General features: G+C 40.6%; 1 long non-coding RNA gene across 1 annotated transcript; it reads right to left on the reverse strand.

Annotated features, from left to right (window-relative positions):
- Positions 1 to 11,301: 11,301 nt before the first annotated feature.
- LOC118967799 (uncharacterized) lies at positions 11,302 to 12,908 on the reverse strand. Its single transcript, XR_012129401.1, has 3 exons — positions 12,705 to 12,908; positions 11,858 to 11,904; positions 11,302 to 11,751 (listed from the first exon to the last, which is right to left on the reverse strand). It is a non-coding gene; the product is annotated as an uncharacterized lncRNA (long non-coding RNA).
- Positions 12,909 to 12,968: the final 60 nt, after the last annotated feature.

A 12,968-nucleotide genomic window follows, 5' to 3' on the forward strand; every position in this document is an offset into this window, starting at 1 on the left:
CATCATGAATATTTTTCTATGTCATTCACTATGGTTTAAAGCACTCTGTTTAACAACTGCCAAATATTGTCATTATCTGTATGTGTCACAAACCTTTGAGTAGATTTCTGACTATTTCCTTAGGATTCTCTGAAGTAAATTACAGGATCAAAAGATAAGAGTTTTAAAGACACAAGAGATTTAATGATATGTCAACTTGTATTCCAATCAGTGGGATGTGAAAGGGCCTGTTTCCTTGAACCCTTGCAGACTCTAGGTATTATCATTTGTATAAGTCAAGGTTCCCTTTCAGATAGCAGAATCTGCTTTAGCTTGTAGTGAAGATTTGTTAGCAGTTATTATGAAGCCATTAGAAGATTTGGAAGAGCCGACTGAGCTCCCAGGAATGAATTCCAGAACCATACTGCAGAGTTGGCTCACCAAGGCAGGTGCCTCTGCCACAGCTGGAAAGCTGGGAACAAGAAAGTTGTCATCTAGTGCAGGCTCGAGACTCACAGGACCTGAATCATGATGTACACTATCAAAATGGATGGCTCTCCATCCCCATGAAACTGAAGCTGGACCCTGAGTCTTCTACTACAAATGCCATGGAAACTCCAAATGCTTCAGTGATCTTGCTTGCTAACTGAGGCAGCAGAATTCATGGTTTGCTCCTCATAATACTGATTTTTATGGTCCAAATTTCATATGGGAACATTGCTAGATGGAAGATAGGGCATCTGAAAAATTCCAGCTACAAGGGAGTCTAGGAAATGTAGTGTTTTGCTTTTCAGCTTTTAGCAGCAGCAAGTTATGATGCAAAGTGGCTTGAACAGAGCTGAATGAGCTAATCTGTATACCAGTTACATTCCACCCATTTGGCAACATAGCAACCAGTTTTAGTCTTCCGCATTAAATCTTCCAAACAAAAGTAATACCAAAACCAACATTCCTACTGGACTCATACCTCATACAAACAAAAATAAGCTTACCCCAAAAAGGAAACCCAAACCTCACTGCATCCATCTCTAAGGGATGCTCATTCCTCTTCTAGTATAATCACTTATTGATAACCTGTAATCTAAGTACTAAATGATAAAGTTTATTACCACTTTATATTAAATATCCTAACTTACTGTTCTGGAATGTTACTGGATCCTGGTCTAAACTGTGTATCTAAGTGCAGGAATCAAGTCACTATTAGACCCACTGAATCGTAAGGTTGGGTAGACAGCAGCAGTCCACTGTACAATGAAGTGGTACATCCAGGACTGGGCTGAGGCAGGTTCAAAGAGCACAAGTAAGTTGTATGAACAGGTGGCCCAGACCCCATGTCACTTACCTCCACTGCACTAATGTTTATACCTGTGACCTCATGGAAGGTTCCCCATGACCAGCCAACTAAGAGGGAAAATCCTGGTCTGGTTCATAAATGGGTGAGCTCAATATGTTGGTCCAAGTTGGAAATGGACTGCTGTCACACAACAGCCCCACTTGCAAGTTACCTTGGCAGACAGTGGGATGGAAAATCCTCCAAGTGAGGAGATCTTTGGGTTGTGACTTAAGTCATCCACTTTGTGTGGACAGCCAAGTGTTCTCATATAAGGAAATACATAGACTCATGGTCACTGACAAGTAGTTGATTGACCAGGGACTAGAAAGAAAAATATTGAAATATTAGAGTTAGGAGGTCTATAAGGAGAATGGGCATGTGGATAGACCTGTGGAGTAGACACAAAATGTGCCGATCTTTGATGCCCACCAGGGAGCATCCATTGCAGAAGAGGAACAAAACAACCTATGCACAGGATGGCCTGTTCAGGAGATGGTAGTCGGCTTCTGCCTTCACTCCAGGGCTCTCAAAGTGACTCATGAATGGAGTGATCATGGTGGCAGAGATGGATTCCAACAGCAGAGGCTTGCTTTGATTAAGGCTGATGCAGTAGTGTCACTGCCAAATGTCCAATCTGTCAGCAGCAGAAATCAGTGTTGAGCCCTTGATACAGTTCCATTCTTAGAAGAGACCAACCGCTCACCTGGTGATATAGGGCCCCTCCTCCTGTGGAAAGGATAGTGACAGTGACTCATCCTACCAAATCTCACTAAGTCTGATTTTATTGATGCAGGACCCCACATAACATCACATTCAACCCAGGGACCTACTTTATGGTACTGGAGAAATACTGATGGGCATGTAACCATAGGATCTATTGGTCTTGGCATATATCACATCAGCCTGAAGCTTCCAGATTAATATAACATTAGAATGGCCTAACAGATGCTGGTAAGTCTGCAGATGACCCCTGTGGGATTGGCACACTGCCTTCAAGATGTGATATAAACCAACTGCTACTTGATGGAGCTATTTTCCCATTAGATAGAATACAAGGGTCCATGAGCCCAGCATGGTGGTAAGAGTAGCTATCTATCCATCATCCCCAGTGACCTTCTTGGGGACTTGTACTTCTCATCTCTGCAACTTTGGGTTAGGCACATCTAGCAGTCCTGGCCTGTGATAGGAGGGTGAAGTAGGTGGAGATGCTTCCATCAGGGGACAATAAATTTTGTGCTGAACTTATAGCTAAGGCTGCTACCTGGTCACTATGGCTTTCTCATGACAGAAGATCAGCAGACAAAGAAAGGAGTTAAGATATTGTCAGTAGTGATTGACCTTTTTTCCTCTTATAAGGAGGTAGTCACTTTGACATAATGGAGGAATGGAGAAACATGTAACTCAGGGAAGTCACTGGGCATCTCTTGAGGCCACTATGCCTGGTTTTAACTGTGAATGACAGTTCATGAGCCATGGCCTGACAAGCACACAGTAACCGGAGGCTCAAGCCACTTGTGTAAAGATCTAGATTGCTTCAAGAGGCAAGCAATCCAGACCGAAAGAAATGCTAGCTGAGGTGAGGGGGAATCGAGAACAGGTGGACAGTAGAGGAGGGAGATGATAACTATCAACAATAGCCTCAGGACCAGCTGCAGAAGTAGGGGCTGTAGTTCATTTCACTATCTTTCCTCTTATCCATACCTTTTGCTAGAAACTGTGATGATCCACCTTCCTGAAGGGTCACTGTTTTGGACCTAATGTGAGGCACAAGGGTAGTGCAAGTCATCTGTATTCTCCCCATATCCTCTCAAGTTCCTTTACCATTAAGGGATACACACACCAGTTCCCCTTGCACTTTTTCTTCCAATAGCCAGCACCTTCATCTCTTTGTCAGAGGGCTGCCTTCAGGCTGCTGGCACCATGTGCCTGTGGGCACAGAGGACCAAAAGTGCCTGTGGATTAACAATTCTCACTCCTCTCCCCTACCCTCTACACACACTCCCCAGCCTTTAACCAATCACTGAAGAGCGTGGAGTGCATGGAGGTATACTCCATGCTCTGGCTCCTTGCTCCCCACTGGGACATTGTCTTGTCTGCACCGTCCAGAGTTCCTCTGTGGAACTGAGCCAAAGTCATCCTCTGCAACACTTCACTGGGTATCACACCCTAGCTTCCCTTCCCAACCCATTTCCCCACCTCCCCACCCTCACCCTGGAGCCCTTCCTAATCAGTCACTCTGACATGAACCGTTGTCTCAGGGCCTGCTCCCAGGACCAGCCTATACTATTGGGAGGTTGGAGTAGGGTTGAGTAAACTGATCTGCAATATTTTCCACCCTCTTTATGCATATGGATTTCTTGTGGCTCCCAAACTTTGGTGACCCAATCCTTATTATCTGTTTGAATAGTCCCAAAAAAATTTTGAGGGTAGTTTCTAAATATACTGTCATTTTCACTAATTCTACTTACAGTACCCTTCCTAAAAGAAGACAATAATTTTTAAAAAAGGAAATATTCTTGAAAGAGGGGTTAGATTATGGATATTATGATTGATTCTTTTAATTATTGTCATATGGTAAGCCAGAAAAAAAAGTAACAGGAAAAATGATCAGACCTAGAAAACAGAGGATTCAAATAGCATGAGGTGCTTTAGTGCAATCCTAATGTACAGGTATTAGTACTTCCTGGCTCTTCCCTCCTTCCTTCCTTGAAGTTCATGGATTAGGGACACACACAAAAGTAAAATTAAGTTATTTACCCTCAAGGAACTCACTGTAACAAAAGACAGTCATGTAAATACAGTAAAACATGGTGAAGTTTAATAGCAGAGGTCAATGGAAGGAAAGTCCATTCTTGTAACTCACTTAAGCCTCAACTGCAGCAAAATGTCTCCATCCTGAAGGAAGCTGTTTGGACACATCTTGAAACCCATAATACATCTTGGTCACTTAATGATCACCCCCACCCTTGGTGATTCTTACATTTTCCCTCATTGAACTCTGCCCTCTCCTCTCTGCAGGTGGAAGTCTCAAGCAAGGACATGATGAGAGGATAGGTCTAAAATATCTGATAATAGACAAGTAGAGAGGAAGATGGTTGTTTAGGCTTTGCATGGTGTCTTTTTCAATGAAATGCAGTTCAACAAAATGCACAAATGAAAGCAAATCTTCATTAAGACTCTGGAGATAATGCCAAGGTGTCATAATGATCAGTGCATTTATTAATTCAAAGAAAAGTTTTTCAAAATCTTCTTTGGTCAGGTAGACTGGGAATGTAGAAGAAGGAGGATGGGGGAGAGGCAGTGAGTACCCATAAATCAATTATTATAATCCCCAAGCTCTGCATTTATATAAAATTATTTTTCTTCATTTCTAATAAGTGAGCCTGAGAAGTGTATGTTGAATTGAATGGTCCTGCTCCCTCCCTGGAAAGCTCAGTCTGTTAGGTAATGATTATCTGCAGCTAATAGCAGAGAGGTGAATGCATGGGCTTAAGAGGCAGACCAAGATGTCTTTGTCTTGCACTAGCTATGGGTTTGGGGGAAGTTACTTAACCTGTTTAATCCTATTTTCATATCTGTAAAATGGGGATTGTTATGGGTTGAATTGTGTCCTCCCTAAATTCGTAGGCTTAAGTCCAAGTCACCCTGAACTTCAGAATGTGACTTTACTTGAGAATAAGGTTATTGAGATGTAATTAAAATGAAGTCATACTGGAGTAGGGTGGATCTCTACTGATCCACTGATGTCCACTGATGTCCTAATTAAAAGGGGAAAGTTGGACACAAATCACACACACAGGGGGAATGAAGATGAAGGCAGAGATCAGAATAATGTTTCTAAAAGCCAAGAAACCAACCCTTCCAACAGCTTGATCTCAGACTCCCTGCCTCCAGAACCATGAAACAGTACATTTCTGTTATTGAAGCCACACAATATGTGCGGCTTGCAAACTTGCAGCCTTTGCAAACTAATACAGAGATTAAACTAGTTACCAGCCCCATACAGTTATAGTGAGAATTAAATGAGATAATGCACAGTATTTAATACAGTGATTAGCACATAGAAAGTACTTAAAACTGGTTGCTATTATTACTGTTTAGAGTAGATTAATCGACTCAGTCAACAACAAACATATCTACTGGAACAAAGTGTATGCCAAAGTTGCCTTCCCAGTATCCACCCCATGTCGTGGAGGATCCTGACTTTTCCAGCCATGTGACTTGGATCCAACTAACTCCTCCCTCAATTCCACGATGTGCCTGTGTGGCCTAAACCCCTCTTTGTAATTCCCCTTCCCTCCCACAGGGACTGAATGGCAGATGAACAGTAATTTAGGCCTGAGCCAATCATCACATGACATTTCACGGACCATAAATGGGGAGGGTAAGGGGAAACCTGTGACCTAAGGTAACTCAATCAGAATCCCTAGATTTTCTTTGGCAGTTTGAAGAGAGATACGTCTTCTCTCCCAGGCTTCCCCCAGCCCCATACATGCACAGAAAGCTTGTCCATGTGAGCCCTGTGAGGAAATGCAAACCAGAAGCTGACGGGGTGGAGCTGAGAGAATCCCAGTAATCGTGACCCTGATGACAGCTTACACCGCTGGTTATCAAACCCCACTTGAGCACTGGCCTATCTCTTGCTTTCCCAGATAGTTTGAGTTTGAGCTGGGCTCTCTTATGAATGTGACACGTGTAGCGGGCAGGACTTGGTAGGAAAAAAGCAGCACATAGTTTTGTTCTTGTTCACCAGTGCTCTTCACACCTTCTTGGCCAAGTCCATTGTCCATCCAAACAGCTGGTTTAGCAGACTACTCAGTGTTTGGGTCACTTTCAGGCATTAGAACAGTATTTTAGAATAGAATCATTTTCAGGTGCCAAAAGCCTGGGTCATTTGAAGTCAGAACTTCAATTTCTGGTGTAGCTGAAAGTTGCTCAGGCCCATTCAGGCTTGATAACTTGCAGAAATGAGGGGGAAATGGTGGGGGGGTTGTTTTCTATTTCTTCACCTTGTTCACTACTCTTGCTCCTCTCTGTATCCTGTATCTGGGCACCCCAGAGTCAGAATGGAAAGGAGGAATGGGAGGGAAAAAGCAAGGTGTAACTGGATGGTAGTGGTTTAATCTGGCATCATTGCCCCCCTGTAGCAGATACCCAAATGCCAGCTTTGGGTCACAAGGGATGACTTCATGACTTCTTTGCAAAAGTTTGTACACTTTTATCATGTGTAAGTTTATTGATATCAGTTATGCCTCAATAAAGCAATAATAAAGTAAGAACTGATGGTAGCAACTGCTGGTGAGGATGAGGAGTATGTGGTATTTGCCAAACATTGACTGTGAAAATGTAAATTGCTACAGCTACTTAGAAAAGTGGTTTGGCAGGTTTTTATAAAGTTAAACATGTGATTACATTATCCAGCAATCTGACTCCTAAATAGCTACCCAAGTTTTAATTAACATTTATATTTAATAGACATCAGTACTAGAATGTGTATAGTGGCTTTATTTACAAATGCTAAGAACTGGAAACAACTCATAATCATAAATCCTTCATCTGGTGAATAAAAAAACTGTGGGATATTTAAAGAATAGATTACTGATTAACAATTAAAGTATTAAACTACTGATATGTGGATTAATCTTAAAATCTTTATGCTGAGTGAAAGAAGCCAGACTCAAAAGACAATGTACTATATGATTTCACTTGTATGACAATTTAAAAAAGACAAAACTATAGGGAGAGAAAACAGATTAGTGTTTGCGAGGGTCTGAAGTTGGGGTGAGGGATTTTTTGGGGTGATGGAACTATTCTCTATCTTGGAGTACTAGTCATACAACTGTATCCATTTGTCAAAACTTACAGAACTGTACTCAAAAAGAGGTGAATTTTATCGTCTATCATTTATCCTCTACAAAAAAACAGAACAATGATAAAAGCAATGGTATTGACCTGGAGATTTAACTTCAAGGATGCATGTATGTTATGATTTCATTGTTCACAGCACTGAAAAAGTAAAAACAACCCAAATGTCCAACAACGGAGAAGTGGTTAAATAAAACAGGGTATAAGGAAAAGGCAAATTAAATCTACAACAAGATAATATTACTTATTTTTAAGATTGGATAAATTGAAATGTTTGACAACACACTCTACAGACAATACTGTGAGAAAACAGGCTGGTGGGAATGCAAAATTTAGCATTGCATGTGAAAGGAAATGGGCAACATCCACAAAACTCATATGCATTATGTTTGCTGGTTAAATAGTCTCTGTAAGGCTTCATGTAAGATCCATGTCTGATCTTGCAGCTTGAAGTCTGCAAGGCAAGCAGTCAAGAAGCACAGGTGGATATAAAGTGGGAGAGCACAAGGACAAACCAACATGAGCTGAAACACATGAGGACAGACCAAAATTCAGGCCAGTTCCTCTAATCTTGAGGAACTGGGTATCTTGTAGAAGGTGTCCTTGTCATTCAGCTAGACACCCACAAGGCCTAGAAGTTGTGGAATCTGAGTGAGGATGCAAGGGAAGGTGGTGCAGTTGCAGACCTGGATTTTGCCTCATGCCAAATTGGTGAGCCCAAATAAGCCACCATGTGTGTGAGCCACAAAATACCTGCCCCAACCTTCTGGGCACAAAAAACAAAATGGCTACTGCTTCTCCTCTGCCCACCAAATTTCATGTGAAAATATCTCTAGTCAACCATCCTGACTGGTAGGGTGGGATATATTCCCTCTATATAAACACAGAGGGAAGTTCAGCTTAGCCACATTGACCCACTATAATGCCACCAAAACCCAGTAAAAACACAAAGCGATTCATGTCAAGGTAGTCATTTTGTACTGAACACAATACCGTGAGACTGGAAACAACCCAAATGTCCACTAACTGGGTAGTGGTTAAATAAACTAGGGTATATCCACACTGGGCAGTTGTGAAAAAGTCTGTATGTGCTGCCATGGAGTGATGTCCAGGTTATATCACTAAGTGAGGGAAAAAGAAAAAGCAAAACAATGAGCATGGTGTGTTACTTTATTTCTAAGAAAATATTTCCTAGCTCTGTCCCTTGGAAAGTCCTAGAAAAACAACCAACTCAACAGCAACGAGCACCTTTCACCACCAGAACGTGATCTCTAATACCACCTGCCACGAAAGGAGTCAGGATCCTCAAAGAAATGGCTGAATCTAGGTCAGAGGGAGGAAATGTATAAGGTGAGCCTGGAATATACTATCACACCAGAAAGCAGGAAAGTTATCAAAGATGTTTTCACAAAGGAATCATTTCACAAAGACATCAAAGCCAACCTGAAGGGATTCTCACTGCTAAAATGTATCATTTTGAGAAAGAGAAAAAGAAAAGAAAGAAATTTAAACACTAGCTGTGTTAAAATTCATGTACACATGAAGATACTAAAATAACTTAGTCACCTTTGGAGACAGCTAGGGTTCCACCTATTATTTTGAAACAAGTAAATAAAAAGAAAGATGCTATCATTTAGGAAGAATTTTTCAGGATAACCAAATAGTTGATAAGGGAAAGTTCTCCGTTATAGAAGATTCCAGTTAATAAATGCAGAGTTATTATCCAGTTAATAAATAAATAATTTCTAGAAATAATGGACAGAGGCAGTGAGCAGTTAAAACTCTTAGGTGAATGGAGAACGTTATAAAGGAAGAAATCAGGCTGACAATAGCTGAACTTAACATCATAAAATGAGAGATTACCAGACATTATTTGTCTCCTAACACACAGGAAGTATTCTAGCCACCTATGAAGTACTCTTGCCAAGAAAATGAACACAAGTCTGGTCAAGACTCTACTTCAGAGCTGTCCAACACAACTTTCTGCAATGATGGGAATATCTGTGGGCTGTCCAACACTGTAGCTATTAGACAATAGTCACATGGCTATTGAGCACTTGGCTAGTGAGATCGAGGGAGTGACTTTTACATTTTAGTTCATTTTAATTAATTTCAATTTAATTTTAATTAATCTCAATTTAAGTAGCCACATGTAGTTAATGGAACCACACTTAAAAGAGCAGCTATAGATCTAACTGCTAACTTAGAGAAAGTACAGGGGATAAATGAACATGTTAAATGACAAAATGCCTCAGTGCATAATGTGTAGACCTTGTTTTGATCCTTATTAAAACAAACCAACTTAGAGACAATTGGGGAAATCTGAACTAGATAATTTATAATATTAGGAATTATTGAAAATTTTATTTTGTATGATAATGGTTTATGTTTAGGCTTTAAAAAAAATCATTCTTGTTTCTTAGAGATACATACTGAAGTATTTATAGATAAAAATATATACGTCTGGAATTTTCTTTAAATTATCCAGCACAGGGGAAGGAGGATAGTGGAAGTATATATATGAAACAAGATTAGCTCAATGTTGAAAATTGTTGAAGCTGAGTGATGGGTATATGTGTGTTCATCATAGTATTTTTTCTATTTTTGTGATGTTTAAAAATTTCCATCACAAAAAATGTTAACAAGTGAAGGAATAAATAAAACCTAGAATTAAAACAATGGTATTTTATACAGCCTACAGAATATTATAAATACTAAAAAAAAATGTAGTGGGTCTCTACATATTATATCATGGAAAGACAGCTAGTTATATATAACTAAGTTATATGAAATAAGAAAGGGAAGTTGTAGAACAATTACTACAGTCTGAATATTTGTGTCTCCCCCCAATCATTCACCTGTTGAAAGCCCAATCCTCAATGTGATAGTATTCAGAGGTGCAGTCTTTCTGAGATGATTAAATCAGGAAGGTAGAGTACATATGAATGCGATTAGTGCTGTTAGAAAAAAGATCCCACAGAGTTCTCTCACCCTTTCCACTCTGCTAGGATGTAAGTCTGCCACCCAAAGAGGGCCCTCACCCAACCACGCTGATCTTGGACTTCCAGCTTCCAGAACTGTGAGAAATAAATATTTGTTTAGCTACACAGTCTGTAGTATTTTGTTGCAGCAGCCTGAATGGATTAAGACAACAATATATTAAGAATGAACCTATTTATGTCAACAATAAAAAGGCATATTTATATGTACATGTATTTATAAGCAAACATCCTGTGCAAATCTGTTTCTTAGAATATATTTACAAAACTACTTTTAGTCATCCATAAGGCTGTATGTACAAAGATACTGTATCAGTCTGATTGAGCATCTGTAACAAAATACCAATAACTGGGTGACTTAAACAATAGCATTATTTCTCACAGTGTTGGAAGCTGATTTAAGGTGCCTGCTGATTCGCTCTCTTCTGGCTTGCAGTTGACTGCCTTCTTGCTATGTCCTCACAGAGCTGAAAGAGAGCAAGCTCTGGTGTCTCTCTTTTTATAAGGACAGCCTTATTGGAAGAGCCCATTTTTATGACCTCATTTAACCTTTATAATTTCCTCACAGGCCCAATCTCCATATATAGTCACACCGAGGGTTAGGGCTTCAAGATATGAATTTGGGGGGACACAAACATTCGGCCCATAACATATGAAAGCATTATTCCTTATAGAAAAATTATGGCGACAATTTCAGTGTCTACCAATGGAGGAATGGACAGGTAAATTATAGCAATATTATGAACTAGTGTGGATAAACATCCAAAATATATTTTTGAATATAAAAACCAAGTTAACAATATATGAATGGTCACATAAAAAAATACGAAAGGAACCCCAAGTGTATAGTCCCTTCTTTCTTTCTCTATAGATATAAATAGATAGATAATAGATGTTGATGCAGATATAATCACACACAACTATTAACAGTTGTTAACCCTAGGGAACAGGAAAAGGGATATGGGAAAGAGGGACACTTTTGCTTTTCCGCTGTGTATAGGCTGAATAATTGTAATTTATTAAAAAAATAATGAGCATTCATTACATTTATAGATCTGAAAAAATGCCGTAAGTACTTTAACTGCTTGATTCTATAAGACAGTATCTAGACGAGGTGCTTAAATATTAAAACAACAAGTGTATTTATTTATATAACATGACATAAGGATATCCATCCGGTTCAGGCTCTGTACTTGAATTCAATTATGTTGCAGAATCACCTTGTAACTGAAAAGAAGTTAGAGTAGTTTCAACTTTTACTCCATGGACTCAAAGAATATTAACTTCCCCTCCTCCATTCTCCTGTAGCTCTATGGAGATTTTCTCATTCTAAATGCTTAACTCCTCCTCAACCACAGTCTTCCCCTCCCTTAGCCTTTCTCAATTCCTTTACATAGAAACCGTTCCAAATCTCAGGATTTTCTCTAGCAACTGGTCATACTTGAAATCCCAAAAGATCCAAGAACCAGGCAAGAACCAGGCTGGTGGAGACTCTTCTTCAGTTAGGGGTGGGGAGCAGCTTGGCCCCATTGGCATATTGGTCTCATTGATTTCTCCAAGTTCAGAATGTTGATTCTGTAATTAATAACTGGTTCATGTATATTGTAGTTTTTCTTCCCAACTGGACTGTATTTGGAGAAAAGGGGGTAGGGTCATTGCTGTCATTATTTTTATTCCTTACCTATTTCGCTTGATCTGTTCATGCAAAAAAGGTTCATGCAAAAAAAGCTGCAGGAGAGAGAAGTCCTGAGATGGTCAAGGTGTAGTTTGTTTATTTAGAATGCTAATTTCCAGGCTTTTTCCCAGAGTCCAATTAAGGTTTGTGCACCTCTTACAAGTTCTATGCTTTATTTACAGGTCAAAATTTTCTTAGGAATGTTAAGAACTGCCCTGCCTCAGAGACTGGACCCACACATAGCCCTGAGCGCTATTTTAGAGTGACGTTAGTATTAGACTTGGAGCTGAAGAACCCAGTCTCACCACTTCACCTCACCATATTTCCTCTCTCTCTCTAGATCTGTTTCCTTGTCTCCAAAGTGGGGATAGTCACATCTGCCTCACAGGACCTTATGTGGGGACATATTGTAGCTGTAAAGCCCTTTTAAAACCCTGTGTGTCTGGAGAAATCAACCAGGCTTGGTTCCTGCCCTGCTCATAAAGAGGCTGTCTCAGTCCCCTTTTGTACCCAAATGACATTAAATTGAGAAATTTCAACTTGGGAGATGTTTCTTCAGAAAAGGCAGAGCTATAAAAACAGTTGATTTGAGTAAGTCTAGCTTGTAACTACAGTTTTTCTCCCCAATGAAGAATAATCAGTAATCTACTCTGTCTCTGGCACCTGAAGCTTTAATTTTGGGGTAACAATGAACTCTGAGCGATGGCCTTCAAGCAAGTCAAAAATCCCAAAGTGGTTATTATGACTGTTTGGAGGCCCGCGAGGCACCAGGGGTTGTAAAAAGAGGAATCGAGCTTCAAGCTGGCTCACTTAGAACAGGATCGCCTCCATACCTAACAAGAGTACGACCTACCGCCGCCATTTTGCAGGGTGGGCTGCGGCGGCTCTAGGAAGCTGCCCTGCGCGCCAGAGCTGGCGAGGACGTGGAAGGACTGGAGGCGGGCGGCCGGCGCCACCAGGGGAAAGGACGCGTGCGCACAGGCGGTAGCGGTGGAGGGGGTGGGGCCAGGGTGAGAGTGCGCCTGCTCGATGGGAGCCCGCGAAGTACCTGGAGGAGGTGGGGGGCGAGGTAGAAGGAAGTGGTGTTGAAGAGCGCTTGCGCAGGAGGGCGCCTGTC

Source organism: Manis javanica, chromosome 1 (genome assembly GCF_040802235.1).
Source record: "Manis javanica isolate MJ-LG chromosome 1, MJ_LKY, whole genome shotgun sequence".
NCBI lineage: Eukaryota > Metazoa > Chordata > Mammalia > Pholidota > Manidae > Manis > Manis javanica.